General features: G+C 50.4%; 1 protein-coding gene across 2 annotated transcripts in view; it reads left to right on the forward strand.

Annotated features, from left to right (window-relative positions):
* The first annotated feature begins 5,998 nt into the window (after nt 1-5,998).
* The window catches only part of Ncmap (non-compact myelin associated protein), a 34,190-nt gene continuing 27,701 nt past the window's right edge, over nt 5,999-12,487 (forward strand). For both annotated transcript variants that reach the window (XM_026782385.1, XM_005353050.3), the window contains exon 1: nt 5,999-6,100. The gene's annotated coding sequence lies outside the window, so the exon portion shown is untranslated. The remainder of the gene's footprint in view (nt 6,101-12,487) is intronic.

The following is a 12,487-nucleotide window of genomic DNA, read 5'->3' on the forward strand; positions in this document are numbered from 1 at the left end:
AAAAAACAGCCGACAGAGAGGGAAATAAAATGAACTAAGCTTTGGCCTTCAAATAAAGTTTGTGTGTGTGTGTGTGTGTGTGTGTGTGTGTGTGTGAAAGAGAGAGAAAGAGAGAGAGAGAGAGAGAGAGAGAGAGAGAGAGAGAGAGAGATTATCCACATCTCTCCAGTTTCTCTGCCCTGCCGAGAGCCTGCTGGGGGCTGGGCCCCTCAAAGACAAAGATCTATTTGAGAACTTGGGGAAAAGAGAAACCGGAGCCAGTCTTTACCTTCCAGGAGCCCACAGGAGCCATGGATCCCAAACATCCATCTGTAGATCAGACAGAGAGAATCAAGGGCGGATGGGAGGGCGGAGCTTGTGACTGGGCAGTAACTACAGCTCCAGGAGAGGAACTAGAATTGTGGACACACACACACACACACACACACACACACACACACACGGACAGGTCACAGTCAGGTTGTTGCTGTTTGAGGAACGGGAGCAGCCCTGGGGCATGGGTGTGAGGAAGGTGAAACCCAGGGGAGCTGGGAAGGGAGCGATATCTGGGGTGACTCCACTCAGACTACAGCAAACATCAGGACATGAGTGATGTCTCTGCCCAGGACTGGGTCCCCCAAAAGCTTCTAGATCCCAAGCTCCTTGCCTCAGGCTCCCCTTGGCTCTGCTCCACCCACAGTGACATGTTTTGTTTGTGTAGTTGATTTTGGTTTGGGGGTTTTGTTTTTGTTTGTTTGTTTTTCTAAGTCCCAAGCTCTAGGTTCAGACTCTTGGGGTGACTTTGGGCAAGTTTAAGACCTGCCTAAGCCTAGGTTTCTTCAGGTACCTAGCACCTACCCCATGGAACTGTCCAGACAGAGGATGAGCTTGGCCTTGAACTTTGATTCCCCTGTCTCCACCTATGGAGTGCAGGGATTACAGGCAAACACCACTCAGCCTGCCTTATAGGGTGCTAGGGATGGAGCCCCAGCTTTTGTGCACTCTAGGCAAGCAGCTACCAGCTGAGCTGCATCCCCATCCCATGGCATCAGCCTTTTCTCCCTCAAACATCCCAACCTGCAGGAAGGTAGGAAGGTGGCGTGAGAGGCGGGCTATCATGGAGGGGTTCAGTGCTAAGTCACACCTGGTAACTCACAGAGTGTGGGAAAGTTCAGGCCTGAATGCCAGCACCCCTCGGTGCCAGCCGGTGGGCAGGTCGCTCCCTCTTTATGGCCTCAATTCTAGTGATATATTAATTATTGTTGCCTAATCTCGAGCTAGGACTGTCTGCCCCTGCCCCCAGGCCTGCTCCTCTGTGGCTTCCAAAGTCTTTCACTGTGTGCCCAGGAGATAATTGTTTTTTTAAATGTGTATCAGTGTTTGCCTGCATGAATGCCCATGAACCCCATGCAGGCCCGTGCCTGTGGGGGCGGGGCAGAAGAGGGGGTTAGAATTTGAATGACAGACTGTGATGAATGGTGCTGGGACACAAACCCAGGTCCTCTGGAAGAACAGCCAGAGCTCCTAACAGCTGAGCCATCCCTCCAGCTCCTCCCAAGGGAGTCTTAAAATAAATAAATAAATAAAATTCTTTTTGAGGCAAGGACTCTCTCTATGTAGCCCTGGCTGCCTGGAACCCTCTATGTAGACCAAGCTGGCCTCCAACTCATAGGTCCTGACTCTGCCTCCTAAGTGCTGGGATTAAAGCTGTTTGCCACCATACCCAGATTTCAAATAAATACTGCATTTATTTATTGTGTGTGGGCATGCCAAGGGTGTGCACTCAGAGGTCAAAGCACTCTTACGAGAGCAGTTCCCTGCTTTCACTGTGTGGGCTGGGGTCAGGTCATCTACCTTAGCCACAAGCCCTTTACCTGCTGAGCTGTCCTGCCAGCCCAGGTATCCAGGAGAGTCTGAGATACTTACGGACCAGCGGGGCTGAGGCCATTGGGGTCAAGGATGGTCAAGTTCACTTCATCGGTTTATTAGAGCTATTCATTTTGCTTTTGTGTGAGTGTTTTCCTGCATGTTTGTCTGTACAGCACATGCATGCCTGGTGCTCACAGAGGTCCGAAGAGAGCATCAGATCCCCTGGAACTGGAGTTATAGATGGTTTCTGGGAATTGAACCAGGGTCCTCTGCAAGAGCAAGTGCTCTTAACTTCTAAGCTGTCTCTCCAACCTTAAATAATTAGGAGGGAGGGAGGGAGGGAGGGAGGGAGGGAGAGAGAGAGAGAGAGAGAGAGAGAGAGAGAGAGAGAGAGAACCACAGCCTGAGTTTTTTTTGCCTCCTCTGTTACCTCCTTAGCTGCAAGGTGATAACTGATTCTGAAAGAATGTCCACGCTTCCTGGTACTAGATTAATCAGTGGACACGTGGGTGTCTCTGGCTCTGACCGCCTGTCTCCCCACCGAGACCTGCGGCTGGTTTCCCCAGCAACCATCTCCAAAGCCATAAACAGCAGACCAAGGCTTGGAGAGAAGAAAGACTGGGCAACCCTGACTTGAGATAAAAACCTCAGTGCTAGGCTGGAGATGTGGCTCAGTGAGGAGCGCGCCTGCCTGGTGTGTACAGGGTCCTGAATTCCATCCCCAGCACCAAACAGGCCAGGCAAGTTCAAGGCCAGCCTGGATCCAGGAGACACAAACCAAAATTTCCCAGTGTTCAGAGGGGACTTCACTGAACTGTCTTCTGTTAGCAAGACAAGAAAGAAGCCTGGTGCATTTGGGGACTTTCCGCTGAAAAGGGGGCATCTCTCTTCCTCCCCCTTCTCCCTTCTTTCTCCTCCTCCTTTTTGTTTCTTTGGAGTTTTTTGTTTTGTTTGGAGACAAGATTTCATTATGTAGCCCAGGCTGGCCTAAAACTCACTATGCAAGCCAAACAGTGTGGGTTTTGTTTCTCCCCTGCCTCAGCCTCTAGTTCTGGTATCATAATCATCAACCATCATGCCCAATACTGGAGTTTTTGGTTTTGCTTTTTTTTTTTCTTTTTTGAGACAGATTCTCCCTATACAGCAGCCTTGCCTGGAACTCACAGCGTAAACCAGGCTGGCCTTGAACTCAGAGATCCGCTCTGCTTCACCGTCAAGTGTTTCTACCCAGCGTGTGCACAGGTCAGGGCCTTGTTTCCCAACTCTCCAGGGCAGACTCTGGGTGTGTCCCCAGGGAAGACTAGAGAAGTCCTCAAACGCCTCCTGTTGGCCAGAAGGAGGCTCAAGATTCTGACACTGTGGCTCAGTAGTGAGCCCCTGCCTAATGTGCACAAGGCCTTGGGATTCTTGTCCCAGAAGCCTCCAAAGCTGGGGACGTGAATTGATGCATCCGTGAGCAGACCACCACAGAGCCTTTTTGGAATGGCATCAGTCCTGCCTTCCTTCAGCTAAGCCCCAGCCCTGACCACTCCCCTTCACCCTACCCCGCTTTCCAGCTGGGCTCTCTCTATCCCTTCCACCGTCCCCAGTGACCAACTGAGAACATGGACCAGACCAGCTGTGACCTTCCTCCTCACCTTCTCCTGGCTTTCTACCATCCTTAGAGGAAAATCTAAACTCCTCCGGCACCTCTGATCTCAGCATCCCCCCTCCCGGCCTCCACTTGGGGGAGCTCACTGGTTATGGACTTTGCACACACAGGACCCAGCCCCCTTGTCCATCCTTCCAGTCCTGGCTTGAGCACACATAACCTCAAAGCCTACCCCACGCACACAGTGACACACTTCAGACCACACCTACTCCAACAAGGTCACACCTCCCAATAGTGGCACTCCCTATAGCCAAGCGTTCAAACACAGGAGTCCGTGGGGGCCACACCACCACAGGCTGCCTCCCTTTTGTAGAATCGTACAGACACCACCCCCACCACACCTCACTGGAGGTGCGCTCCACAAGTAGCACAGGGCTTCCACGGTGACGAGCCGTCTCTCAGAGCCTAACCCAAAGTGAACGAACATTCACGGGGCTTCCATGCAGGAGCAATAGGTGACAAAGGATACCTTGGGTTGTCTACATTTGTGTTGGTGAGGAGGTTGGCTCTAAGGGCTGGCCCTGGGTATGGATGAAGCTGGTGAGAGAGAAAGGGTCCACCCACCCCCACACACCTTCATATAGGAATGGGAGAACTCGTTCTGACGTAGCATGGCTTGGCGGCTGGGAGGAGAGGAGAAAAGGCGAGATGGGATGGAAGACAGGAGGACCGACAAACAGAGCTCTTGAAGGGGATTGCCTGCCACAGATGCGCTGAGGCCCCTTTGTGTGTGTGTGGCCTTCTCCTGTGAATAAATAGGATGGTCCCCAGCCCATCCCTTGAAGCATCTCGTTCTAGTTCTCGCCACGGTAGCACTGAACTGGGGACACAATAGTTGTTCCGGTCTTGGAATTCGTAAATTGTGGATCCGAATCTGAACCCAAGACCATCTCACTACTGAGCTCTTGTCTCATGCCCAGTACCAGAAGAGCTTCGGGGAGCATCCTGGAATGTCCTTGTGATACCCTACTCTAGTTCCTTGGGACTGGAACTTGGAGCCAGGAGTGTCTCCTATATCCTCCTCCATTTATGCCTGCTCTCCCCTTGCAAAGCCTTCTGGAGCAGACTGGCTGGTGTCTTCAGGGAAGCAATGAATTATGGTATTGTCCATCTTGATCAGCATAGATCCAAACACCAGGCTGGGCGCCCAGGAAGAAGGACGTTAGCTAGGGTGTGAGCATCTCCCAGGCACTTGGTCCAGATCCAGTCACCCCCTGGATGTGACCAAAAACTACTCCTGGCCTGTCACTTACCTGCTGGGTGACTTGAGGATTACCTCCCTCCCCACCCCCATTTCTCTGTTTACTCAAGGAACCTTTCTTTTAAATCTGCTTGAGAGCCTACTGTGTGCCTAAAGTTCGGGGCTCCCAGGAGACTGGGAAGAACGAGACAATCTGATTGAAGGTGGAGATTTGCTGTTCCCTATTTTTGTTGGGGGAGGCATCTTTTTTTTTAAGTTTGTGTGTGCATGTATGTTCATGTGTGGGAGTGAATGTGCATGCGTGTGCACGCATGGACTTCAGGTGTCTCCCTTATCTTTTCCCATTTTGTTTTTCATTGTTTCATAGTTTCATACTTTGGCCATGTCCCCTCCTTACCCCTTCTCACCCCCTTCCCTCTCCCACGCTTTCCCTTCCTTCCTTTCCTTCTGCTTTTATAAACAAGCACATTCCATATGGCTGCATGGGTCGTGGGTTATTTACCCGAGCATGGGTAACTTCCCAGTGCCTCCACCGGTAGCCACTAATTGCCTATCACCTCAGTTTTTGAGACAGAATCTCTCATTGAACCTGGAGCTCACCAATTCGTCTAGAGTGGATGGTCAGCAAGCCCTCAGGAACCTCCTGTTTTTGCTTCCCCAGGCCTCTGATTATCAAGAGGCAGCCAGCTTTATTTTATTTGAATACATATTTTATTTTAAATTGTGTGTGCATGTGTGTGCGCGCGCAAATAGTGGGTGTGTGCACTTGAGGGCAGGTGCCTGCAGATACTGGAGTTACAAGCAGTTGTGAACCGCCTGATGTGTGTGCTCGGAACCGAGCTCCTATGAAGCCCATCTTTCCTGCCCCCCAAGCCGAGTTTTAGATTGGATACTGGGAATTTCAATTCAGGGTCCTCATGCCTGCTAGATGGCACTCTACCCACTGAGCCATCTTGATTTCTGAGACAGCATCTCACTCCTGGGTTGAAAGACTAGACTCTAATCACACGCAGGAGGAATTTCTGTCACTTGACAACTGTGAGTTTTCTGGTCCTTGGGTTCCACAGTCGGTCTACATCCCCCCCACTCCATCAGCTCGCCTCATCCGACTCCCAGGGGCGGGTCTCGATCTGCTCTGGGGCGGGACTCCCTTCCTCCTCTTTTGCCTTCTCGGGAGTCCTACCTGGAAGAAGTGACTGCGGGGGTGCCAGACCTAAAGTCCCCTCCAGTGGCTGGTCGAGAGGGCGGCACGTGGACACCGCGGGGCGGCGCCGGAGCGCAGGGCGGGCAGGGGTCACCTGCTGGGCGGGGCTGGACGGGACGGGACACGGAGGCGACGGCGGCGGCCACCGAGCACTAGGAGCGGGGCCGACAGGAGGCGGAGCGGGCGTGCCAAGCAGGTAAGTGTGCGGGGCGCGGAACGCAGGCGTGCGGGAGGGCAGCGTGCAGGGGCTCAGGCCCGCAGGGGATAGCTGTCGGGGTCGCCCGGGGCGGGGGTCCCCAGCCTGGGGCACCTTGATGGGAACGAGTAGCCAAAAGATCAACAATATCTCCAGTATCTGCAGACCCTAGTGCACGGAGGTGTCCAGGGCGCAGGCCGAGAAGCACCCCGAAGCTAGCTGCATTGGGGTAACGTCTTAGGCATGCGGAAAGCTGGTGGTTTCCTTGTCCCCTCCCGCGAAGCCACCGGGAGTGACCACGACTCCTGGGAAAAAGTCTTGGAGAAGTAGAAGGAGCCTTGACCCCTGCGGGTCCTGAATTCGCGTAGTCTATGAACTGGGTGGGTATCGAGGAGAGCGCGCCCCCTCAGAGGCCCCAGGAGCTCTGCAATCCACGGAGACCAAAACCCGGAGGGGCCCAGGCTTCTGGCTAAGTCAATAAGCAAGCCGTTGAACAAGCCGCTCCTTGATAGGGGGAGGTTCCAGTCCTGGGTGCTTTAAGGTGGAAAGAGATGTCTGTGATTCCTGCCTCTAAAAGGGCTGGACTGGGAACTGAGGAAGCCCTGGGGTTCAGGAGGAATATTCTTGCAAGAGAGGTTGAGGGATTTGAGGAGCTGGGAGAGGAGCAAAGAAGCCTGAACGGTCTCAGTCAGAGTCTTCGCCCGCCTGTCGCCATAGCCCTTTCTTTTCTGTGCAATCTGTTTTCTTGTACCTAAGTGGAACAACATCTTTAACAAATTAAGTCGTGGTTTTACGTAAGCTACTAATTTCTGTCAGGCTGGCTTCTTGGTGATAGTACCTGTGTCTGGTTCACCACTGTCTCACCAGCTCCTGAAGGGTGCTGGGTATCCAGTAAAGTTCCTAAGGGTGGCTGTATGGGGCGGAACCGGGTACCTCCTGGTGTGTGTGGTGAGCAGGCCCTGGTGAGGTGGACTTTAAGATAGGATCGCTTGGTCTCTGTGGTGGTCGCGGTTGCCTTAACACCTAATTCCCTCGCCCGTCATGGTGTTGGGCTTCCATCCCTCTGAGTTGACTGAAACTTTTGTAAGAAGCACAGATCAGAAGTGGAGAACTGATATGGGGGGAGGGCCATGGGTATCCACAGGAGCAGGAAGACACTGCCCCCCAAACACCTAAGTTTGTGTATACACAGATTTTTCTTTTGGCCGCCAACTCACAAAAAAACTACATGGAGACATTAATGATGAAAGCTCAGCGAATAGCTTAGGCTTGTCCCATTAGTTCTTATAACTTAACCCATTTCTATTCACCTACATGCCGTCACATGGCTCGGCTTTTACCTTGCCTGCTGAATTTCCTGCTTCCTCTCCATCTCCTCTGGTGTCTCTTCTGTACCTGGATTCATCTCCTCTCCTCTCTCTTCCCTCCTGCCCAACTTCTTCCCGCCTAGCTATTGGCCATTCAGCTCTTTATTAAACCAATCAGAAGCCTTGGCAAAGACACATCTTCACAATTTACAAAAAGATTATTCCACATTTCCCCTTTTGTCTAAATTTAAAAAAAAAAAGAAAGGTTTTAACTCTAACACAGTAAAACTGTATACAATAAGAACAATGATCAGGTAAGAATTATATTCACAATGTCCAGTCCATTTGTATTTGGCAAATTCAGAGAAAATACTCCTTTATCTATCCTATCTTGCTGAATCCAGAGTTTTTGTACCTAATTTACTACCAGCAGTCAAAGCAAGGACAGCTTCTCGCCCAAATGTCTAATCCTACAATGAAAGCAAACTCCATATGGAGGTTCTTTGATGCCCATCATCCTTTTGTGAGGTAAATTGGTAATGACAGGAGCAGACATGTCTCATTGTCATGACAAAAGACTTAGGTAATTAAACATATTAAATGTCATATTCTGTACGTCTTTGATTTTTGAAGAACTTCTATCTATCTAAATACGTCTGTTTAACCTTGAAAACATACCTAATGTGACTACAAGTTATTACAGATGACTAACTACTAACCTGTATTTCTTTTTTTTTTTTTTGGTTTTTCGAGACAGGGTTTCTTTGTGGTTTTAGAGCCTGTCCTGGAACTAGCTCTTGTAGACCAGGCTGGTCTCGAACTCACAGAGATCCGCCTGCCTCTGCCTCTAAAGTGCTGGGATTAAAGGCGTGCACCACCACCGCCCGGCTCTAACCTGTATTTCTTAATTATACATTGCATTTTTACATGCTCTGCATAAGCACAATACCCCAAATAAGAGTAGAAACATATATATGCTATAACAAAAATAACTTCAAATTTGTATCAGTATGCCAAAAAATGTAAAATTATTTGAGGTTAAGAGTTGCCTTTTTATCCTATATTCCTATGTCCCCCTTAAGTGATGACAAACACCCATTACCCACTAAGTGACCGAAAATAACCCATTCCATCTCTTGGGAAGGTGGGCATTGTGTTCTCTAGACTGAGTCCTGCTGTCTGTGAGCAAAGGGAATCTGAGAAACTGAGATAATGATCAAGTCCTGGGAGAACCAGCCATCACATTTGCTGTCCAGTCTCTACTGGCTTATCTGCAGTCCTGGCTAGTGTTCTCTTACTACAGAAGACAAATCTTAAACTGCCAGGACAGCTGCCCCGGGGCTCAGCTTAGCACATGGTGCTGGCAGCTGGCTCCAGCCTGCAGGCAATGGCTGGAAGCTGCACCTCTGGACACAGAGCACCACCCCACCCAAGAAACGGCCCCTTGTCCAGAACTTTCCTTAGCTTTCTCAGGCCTGTGTTTGGGTATTTGAGCCCCCATATGTTGGACGCCGTATGTAGACGGATTTTTCTTTGAGTCACCAGCTTGCCGGCTCACACAATAATGGCGTGGAGACTTATTATTAGTTATGAATGCTCAGCCTTAGCTTAGGCTCATCTCTTGCTAGTTCTTATAACTTAACCTGTTTCTCTTCATCTATGCTTTGCCTCGGGGCTTTTTACCCTCTTTCCTTCTGTATATCTTATTTTCACTGCTTCTCGTGTCTGGCTGACTGACAGCTGCCTGGCTTCTGGCCTCAGGCGAGCTCCTCTCTTTCTCTCTAGTTCCCACTGTTCCTTCTTTTCCTCGATTTCTCCCCCTCTTTATTCTCTCTGCCTGCCACCCCACCTCTCCCTCTCCCTCCCTAGCTATCGGTCATTCAGCTCTTTTTAAAACCAATCAAAAGGCACCTTGGCAAAGACACATCTTCACAATGTGCAAAAAGATTATTCCACAACATCAATGCCTCTTGTAGTACTTTCCTAGTTGGTTGGAATCTTTTATTTGTGTGTTTGCCCGCTGTGATAGTCTATATGTGTCATTTTAGTACCAGGAAGTTGAGGGAGAAGGCTTACCACAGTTCAAGGCCAGCCCAGGCTAGATGGTAAAATAATCTTGAAAGAAAAAAAAGAAAGGAAGAAAGGACGGAAGGAAGGAAGAGAGAGAGACAGAGAGAGAGAGAGAGAGAGAAAGAGAGAGAGAGAGAGAGAGAGAGAGAGAGAGAGAGAGAGAGAGAGAGAGGAGAGAATAGCCAGATAAGGCCAGTGACATAGCTCAGCAGGGAAGAACACCTGTGGTCTGACCCCCTGAGTCTGACCCCTGGATCCACACGGTGGAAGAAGAGAACTGGCTCCTGAAAATCGTCCTCTGACTTGTGGTCTGACCTCCTGAGTCTGACCCCTGGATCCACACGGTGGAAGAAGAGAAACTGGCTCCTGAAAATAATTGTCCTCTGACTTGCACGTGTGCACCATTGTGTGAGCACACAGACACAAAATATAATAAAAAAAATGGTAAGTTTTGCTGCATATAATGGTGCACCCCTTTAATTCCAGCACTCGGGAGGCAAAGGCAGGTGGATCTCTGTGAGTTCAAGACCAGTCTGGTCTACAGAGAGAGTTCCAGGACAAGCAGGACTACACAGAGAAACCCTGTCTCAAAAATAAATAAATAAAATCCTACGTGTGGCATCTAAGTGAACAGAGGGAGGAAGCAAGGATGTTGCTTCCCTTACTTGCTATCACTTCCCCCCAACCCCAGCCCTGCACCCCTTCGCTCACTATTACCTCCCGCCAGCCCTGTCCCCAGCCCTGCAGGCGACACACTGGTGCTTAGTTTCCTATGAAATGTAGAACCTGCACTCTTGGCTTTGACTTGGAGGTTCAGGCAGAACTGTGAACTCTTCACTCTCCAGTCCCACCACCTCCAGCTTAGGTCACCCCTCTTGCTGGTCCCTCTCCCCTATACCAGTGGCTCTTCTCCGATAAGAGCTGCACAGGAGAACATTCAAGAGAGGCCAGGACATAAAGTAACTGCTGCCCCAAAAGCTGAGAGAACTAAAGTAGTTTCTGATGACCTCCCCACCACACTGCCCTGGGACTGGGGGGAAGGAAGGCAGGAGAATCAAGATGGCAAGTTCAAGGCCATCCTGGGATCAGTAATGTCTTGTCTCTAAAACAGAAAAAACAAAACCAGAAACCAGTTTTTTTGTTTTTGTTTTTGTTTTTCAAGACAGGGTTTCTCTAGCTTTGGAGCCTGTCCTGGAACTAGCTCTTGTAGACCAGGTTGGCCTTGAACTCACAAAGATCCGTAGACCAGGTTGGCCTTGAACTCACAAAGATCCGCCTGCCTTTGTTGCACACTTCGGGCCTCTGCAGCCCTCTGGCAGCAATAGCGTGTGAGTTTTCCTAGCTGGCTTCTCCCCCTCCCTCCCTCCCTCCAGCAGCTTCTCCCTCTCCCTCCCTCCCTCCAGCAGCTTCCCCATCCCCATCCTCCTGAATACTGTCCTGTGGTACCTCAGGTCTAGATTCTGTCTTTGCTTTAAGATCTGGTGGGATAGGCTCTTTGTGCCTTGTCCTGAGATGAAGTCCTGATCCACACTGGCACTAAGTAGGCCGAAGGAGGCAGGAAGTCAGGGAACAGACAGAGCTAAGTTGATTGCCTGTAGTGGGGCTCGATGCTCCCCCACCCACTGCAGCACAGGCAAGAACAGGGGCCAGCTGCAGGGCAACAGGGCCAGACCTTCTCATGTGGTCTGAAGTTCTCGGGTAACTTGGCCACAGCTTGGTCTGAGGATGGAAAAGAGGGTGTGTGTGTTTCTGAAACAGACGGTTTGTTCTACAGCAGGACTGGGGCCTGCTTGGGGCCTTCCTATTGGGGGCCAGGCAGGCTGGAGCTGATGGGGCCCTAAGCCAGGGTCCCCATGGGAGCAGAGTGAGTGGCATACACATGATCACAATTCCTTGGGGAAAGGTGGAGGCCCTAGAAACCCATCTGGTCTTGTGGCAGAACTGAGGAGGGGGAAGCCAGCGGGGATTTCACCCCATGCTGTGCCCTTGCATCCACCTCTAGCTCAAACCTCCCATCTCTGATGTCCACAGTAATCACTTACTGATCTCCATGTCCCCTTTGGAGAACCTGGTGTTGGGGCCTGCTGTGACAACTTTCAGTGCACGCTGCCTCAGGAGTTTAAAGTTCCTCCCACCACTGAGCACGGTGGACTGTTTTCACCCAGAGCTTCTTAGAAGGAGGCCAGTCCATTCAGTCCTCCCAAACTTTCTGGAAGTCACAGGTCAGCTCTCTTTCCGGTTGTAGGCCTGAAGGATGCCCGGGGGATGGAAGGCAGATTCCTGTGTGTTCTTTCCTAATGTCAGCCTCAGTGTCTGATGTTCAGGAGACATCAGCAGTGATGATCTGAGCCCCCAGTGGGCCACCATTTGCCTCCTCGGTTCCTCTAAAGCCTCAGATACTCAGGCCAGGCAGTGGTGGCACACACATTTAATCCCAAGACTCGAGGCCAGCCTGAGCTACATGAGAGGGAATCAGTCTAAAGGAGAAACAGCGCTCACACCTTCAATCCCACCACTTGAGATGAGACGCCTTTAATCCCAGCACTAGAGAGGAATATAAGGCAGGAGTTGAGTGTAGCCTCTGACTTCAGTCTGTGGATTCATGGAGACAGGATCTTGCCCTTTTAGTCTGAAGATTTGGTCTCTCTAACAGTTAGCTGCTTGCTTTTCTGATCTTCAGGCAAGTTTTATTTATTAAAACACAAATAAAATATCACTATAAGGCCTAATCTCTGTCTATCTCTGTCTCTATCCACCCATCCATGTATCCATTCATCTATCTATCTATCTATCTATCTATCTATCTATCTATCTATCTATCCATCCATCTATCCATCCATCTATCCATCCATTTATCCATCCATCCATCCACCCACCATCCATATATCCATCCATCCATCCATCCATCCACCCACCCATATATCCATCCATCCATCCACCCACCCATCCATATATCCATCCATCCATCCATCCATCCATCCACCCACCCATCCACCCACCCACCCACCCA

The sequence above is a fragment of the Microtus ochrogaster genome, chromosome 10 (genome assembly GCF_000317375.1).
Source record: "Microtus ochrogaster isolate Prairie Vole_2 chromosome 10, MicOch1.0, whole genome shotgun sequence".
NCBI classification, from domain to species: domain Eukaryota; kingdom Metazoa; phylum Chordata; class Mammalia; order Rodentia; family Cricetidae; genus Microtus; species Microtus ochrogaster.